Here is a 6,000-nt window from a genome sequence, read left to right on the forward strand (position 1 = left end):
CCAAGGAGGGAACACAGAAAAGCCCATGGGTTTAAAGTGTGACAATAAATAGCTTATTAGGCTAGCCCCAATGAACAGGAAGTGAATCCCTGCAACTCCCACCCCCAAAAAGGAAAAGTTAAACTACAGTCAAGTTTTGCCAATCCTGCAATACTTGCCTGGCTATCCACAGATCTCTGAAAAGGGAGTGGTGAGTGACAGACTTCCTGCCTTGGTTTCTATGCAACCACTGTTCTTTGGCTACAAAATTTGCTGTTATACACATGGTGCCTGCTAGAGGGGCAGAAACATTTTTATAGTTTCCCTCCCCTCCCCCTCTCCTGTGTCTTTTATTGGTGATTCCCCTTTTTTTGCATTGTATCTGAATTCTGTTAGGTTCCAGAGAGGACAACAGAAAGATATTGTTCTAAAGTTATTTTTTTTCCTTTCCATTTTTAGGGTGCAACATTATAAGACTGATTGTGACTGTAACAAATGAAGCCTAACTTCAGCAGATCTTGGTTAACTCTGGGACCAAATGCCAAAGCAGATTTCCTGAAAAAAGTGATGGAGTTAGTCTCTACTTTGATAACTTGCTTTCTGCCTGATCCTGCAGAAACCTACACATTCTTAACTTTGAACACAGGAGTAGTCCCATTAAAGGCACTTCTGAAAATCAAGCCATTTGCTTAGGTAGTAAAATCTGTATTTAGGTATCTGAATTCATGTGCTTGAATTTGAAAATATTAGCTGTATTTCTTATGCAATTCCTGTACTGGTTGGCTAAGAATCCACAACTAATTGGGTTATATCGAGCTACATAATTACTATATTTTCTCTAAATTTATAACACTACTGACCTCCTAATATCTCTCTGTGGTAAGTTGGGGAATCTATGTACATCTTATAAATTCTGTTAGATATTGGGGACTTGATATCTGGGTCAGATTGCAAACTTCATTTTGAATGTGGGGCTTCACTTCTTTGATATCTTTTCCCTTGATATTGAGCTAAAACCCACAGAAGGGCGACAGGAGAAATTATTGCTCTGGGCACAGGGCTAACAATGGAAAGTCATTAAAACCTTGATGATTGTCCATTGAAATGGAGCACCCTTGGACAAAGAGATGGCTACTGCTCTGGTCAAACCAGTTTTTCAATTCTGATCTCCATGGATAGTAACTAAGCAATTGATATCTTGGTGGGGGACTTAGATTACCGGATAAGCCTAATCAGGGGATCACCTGACTGAAGGGTATAAAATAAAGCATCTCTAGTCACTCACTCTTATTGAGGAGACTCTGTAAGAGGGAAAGGATTGGATTGGATCGGATCCGATCTTGGACTCCTTTAAAAGAGTACAATCAAAGCCCAACAATCCTCGAAAGTGGGGCAGGAAAAAATGTCTAGATAACTTTATTGTTTTATCTAGAACTGTATATTTCTTGCATTGGCTAAAATAATGAGTAATTGTTTCAGAATGCATTTTCTTGCCCATCACGTGTCCTGTGAAGAGTTAAATGGCTGGGGCTCTGTGAAAGGGTGTGTTTCAGCAACTGGATTGTCCCTTGGGGATGTGGGGCTTAGCACTCATCCTGAGGGCCAAGGACATTAGGGCCATGAGGTCCCCTTTCTATGAAGAGGTAACAGACTGCTTGTGCTCAGAGAATGTACTAGAGAGAGGCCACAGCAAGAGAGAGTGCTGGAGCCTAGCCAGACTGAGGAAGCTTAAAGTACAGCCCAGTGTGATGAGAGTCCCCTAGCAGGGGAAGCTTTACCAAGACTGTGATGCATGCCACCTAGTCCTCCTTGATCCTGAGGCAGTTTTAACCCCTCTCCCCTATTAAGAATCGTATTCTAATCTAACTCTATTTTAACCCTTTCTCCCTGCAAGAAGACTAATTTGGGTTTCATTATACAGTAAGTGACATGGAGGCATGTGTGAGACTCCACCCTTCAGTGCTGCAATTAATGCACCTCGAGAGGGAGATGGAGGCAAGCTGGGAGCAAATTGCTGCTCAGAAACGCTGGGAAGAGATACAGATAAGGGCTCTGAGAAGAGGCATTTTGTTTCCACCATCTGTGTCTCTGAGCAGCATTTCACACCTGGTTGGCTCTTCCCCCTGCTAATCTGGGTTCATTAACTTCCTCTAGGGGCAACAAGGAAGAGCAGCTGGACTGAGAAGCATCAAGGGTGGGAAGGTAGCTACAGTACGTTTCAACATAATAATACAATGGTGGCGGTCTCTATTAGCTTTGTAATACAGTACCTGTTTCCTAGGCTAAAAAACTCCGCAGCCTTTGGCCTTGATGTTTGTTTAGATCAACATTAGGTTATTACTTCATAACTTGAAAGTGATGCCTGTTTATCTCTTAAATAAGCAGCTTACTTCTGATTGCCCCCTCAAAGAGTCCTTCTGTGAAAGAGGACTTGGACAGTCTACACTATGGAACGCACCGATGATCATCTTCTCCACAGCCACTTGCTTCAGAGCATGGAAATCAGCCATTATGGGACAGTTTGAAGGATCCCAGCAATAGTGGAAGACATGCCTCACCAGGCAACAGTTTTCAGGCAAAATGTTGTCTGGAAAGCTCAGTCTGCCGTGATTGGAGATTTTACCAGTGCAGCTGATGACACTTGCTGCCTATATCAAAGGGGAAGGTATGTCCTTTTTGGGTCTCCATGGACTGGAGACATGTTTCAGCCTCAGTTCTGAAGTAAGGAGCACCACTTCCTGTATCATCTCAATCAGGAATAGGACCCTTCCCAAGATGGGGCTGGTGAAGCATACTCCTATGCCCTTGATTCCTGCCTATTGGTCTGATCCAAATCCCATTGAAGTTGATGCTCTGGTGCAAAAGGGATAGACAGGTTTAAATGTTCAGCTGTGGATATCCTTTGCATTGGGGAGCCCCTAGTGGTTTATCAATGGCATATCTGGCTGTATGCTGTCTGGTGCTGCCCAGCCCAGAGTCCTAAGTATTCCAGGGCAGCAGAAGCGGGACGGGGCATGTGCTGTCTCTCCCAATCCTTGGCCAGCATAATGGTCCCTGGAGGACAATTACAATTGATACAAGTGCAGCATGGAGAGGCTGCAGAAAGTTTCCTAAAACCCCAGCCCTTGTCAGGGGTGCTGACTGCCACTCGCATGGGCCTGGCACAATTCAATCTTTATTTTTTAAGCATTTTTAATTATCTATTTGAATTTTCACAGTTGCAGGAAAATAGTGGGGGAATAAGGTTAGGCAGCGCTGGCTGCAGGGGGCTCCCAATGCTGCAAAAGGGCCTGAGACACCTGTGTGTGAGGTGCAGGGGAGGATGCACTCCTGGTCCAGTGGAGCAGAGACCTCAGCCAGGGCTGCAGGGAGGAGAATGAGACCCTGGCTTGGGGGAGGCCACCTTGCTCCTGGATGGATCATGCCAGAGATGGCTCCTGCATGCCTGACTGGTGAGTGGTGCTGTGCCACTATGACTGCAACAGACTCCCTGTGGAGCTGGTGACACCAGGTGCTTGCAGGCACTAGGTATGGGGGAGGCTGAACTTGCTGAAATCAATTCATATTTTTTTAGTTTATTTCTGTGTGTCAGGTGAAATTGACATGTACCAATGACTGATTTAAATGGAATCCTGCCAAGGAGTTGTGCTGCTAAGTCCTTGTGAAACATTGTGATGCTATGATGATGGACTCTATAGAACACCAAAGACGAGAGAGAGCGAATTAATTGAGAAGTCCAGGCAACTGCCCGGTCAGATGTCTATAATTAAAATATAGCCAGTTGGCTCTATAAATTGCCAGAAAACAATTCTCACAGAGCTGAGAGCTGCTCACCTGAGCTGTATACATGCACTGTCCCAACAGCAAACCTTCACCCATTATCTTCCCAGGTATTCATTTCTATTACACACAGTACTCGCTCCCCCAAGGGAGACAGTTGGATGTGAAGATCTGGCCGAGGTTAATGAAAGACCTGCTGAAGCACAAGCCCTTCCCTCTGACACACATGAAAATAAATTGCCTTAAGGAAATTAAAGTTGAATGAATGGCTGTAATCTACCCCCATACAAAGCCTGGCTGGGGCCGATGACAAACGATGACCACAGAGCAAACTGAACTGCTTATTATTCAGACTCTGAACACAGTGCGTGTGATTCTAGGGACTAGAACAAATGGCACGTCTATGGCAGTGTTATGACAGGACTAACTCCCAGTGCGAAAACCACCTTCTACAACCAATCGCCTTCTGCCAGCAGAGCCCTACTTCTCAATTCCCCAACTTCCCTTTCCCCCCACTTTCTCCATGTGGGCTGCTACCCCTTCTGGCCCCTATCCCCTCTCAGCTACCCCAACCTCTCTGTTACCTTCCTTAGTTTGTGCCAGTCACCCAAACTCCACGCCCCTCCAAAAAAGTAGGCTGTCTCATTTGTGGCTCCTCTGATTCCCCCTCACCCCCCCCAAACCCCAGCTTCCCTGACAGTCCCACTTCTCATCAATACACCCAAATTGCACAGGATATTGTCCAGCAACTGAGGCACCATTTCCCCTCAAGTCCCTAGCTGCACCCCAATCCTCCTGGTTCCATTTCCTCCATTACCTTTTGAGAGTCTTCAGTGGCCAAGGGACTGTCAGCTTTTTATGACCTCCTCTTCCCTTTATCTGCTGGAGATGCTGGCTCCCATTTTAAGTCAGCAGGGGCATCACCAAAGGGAGCCTCTTCAGAGGAAACACCCTACCCTGTCCCCAGCCAAGAAGTGGATGTTAGCTCACCCTTTATTAAGAAGGGTGTGGGAAAACCTACCCACAGTGAGCAGGGATTCCCCATGCTCAGAGGAAATAACTGGTAACTATTGGCAGGGACTCCAAGTACAGTGCTATTCTGCCTGGTGGGAATGGGGGAGGAGCACCAAGCCTGTGTGGGATGGGGATCCAGGGTGCATCTAAGCTGCAACTAAGAGTAAGCCTCCCTGCTTGGGTAAGATTCATGCTAATAGGGCTTACTTTAGCACACTAAAAATCACTGTGTGAACGCTGCAGCACTGGCAGAGTCTCGGGCGAGCCACCTGAGCTTGGACCCTGTGGGTCAGGTGGGCTGGAGTTATGGTTGTTAATAAATGTCTAAATCCATTTCTTGCAATTAAAGTTCTGCTTTACCTCTTTTTGTGTTCCAGAAAGAAGGCAATCGCCGGAGGCAAAAGGAAGGTATAATTCTGGCTCCCATGCAGTGCTTGTAGTATGCTGTACTACAGCACTGAATGTACTAGAAGTAGAATTATATGCGCCTTCTGTTGACAGTCAAACACATGATCATTTCCTCCTTTTGTTCGCATGGAGCCTTTTCCTGCTCGCAATCTAGTTGTGGCTTGAAGACACGTGATTCTTGCAATGGGGCTTGTGGGTGTGGAAAATCCAAAGCTTCGGTCTCTGTTCAGCAGATGACAGACTGGAAAAGCACTCTGCGGAGCGGAAGCCTGGCAGTCTCTGCTCTTTGGAATACAAGCAGGGGAACAGCAGTGTTTTCCCCAGGAATTGAAATTAGAAGGGGTGTTCGAATTTACAGGGGGGAGGGGGTTGGAAAACGACTAAATTGGCAACAAACTAGTAACAAATTTGTAATTATTTGACCACTGGGAGTGGGGGAGAGAGGATGGGAGAGTTCAGGAGGGTGGTGTGGGTGGGGGTTCCTGGAACAGGGAATTGGAGATTAGAAAGACATCAAAAGTAGCAAAAAGGGAAAGCAACAACCTACACTGCCAGAATGTGTCTGAAAATTTCTGCCCACCTCATGCACACTCCATTCCCTAGTGCTGCCCCCCAAGATGTAATGATGGATACTGTAGTGTAACTACGCCAACATTCCCAGGCAGAAAACTGGTTAATTTGAAGTTAAAGATTGCCAAGAAAATCCACAAGTAACATAGTAGGATCAATACATACCAAGACTATTACAGTTACAAAGAAAACATGGACCATGTTTGGAAATGGTAATAAGGACATGTTTGGAACCTGCCAAGATCACTG

Source organism: Emydura macquarii, unplaced genomic scaffold (genome assembly GCF_026122565.2).
Source record: "Emydura macquarii macquarii isolate MOO-44397 ecotype Brisbane River unplaced genomic scaffold, CSIRO-AGI_Emac_v2 contig_587, whole genome shotgun sequence".
Classification (NCBI taxonomy): domain Eukaryota; kingdom Metazoa; phylum Chordata; order Testudines; family Chelidae; genus Emydura; species Emydura macquarii.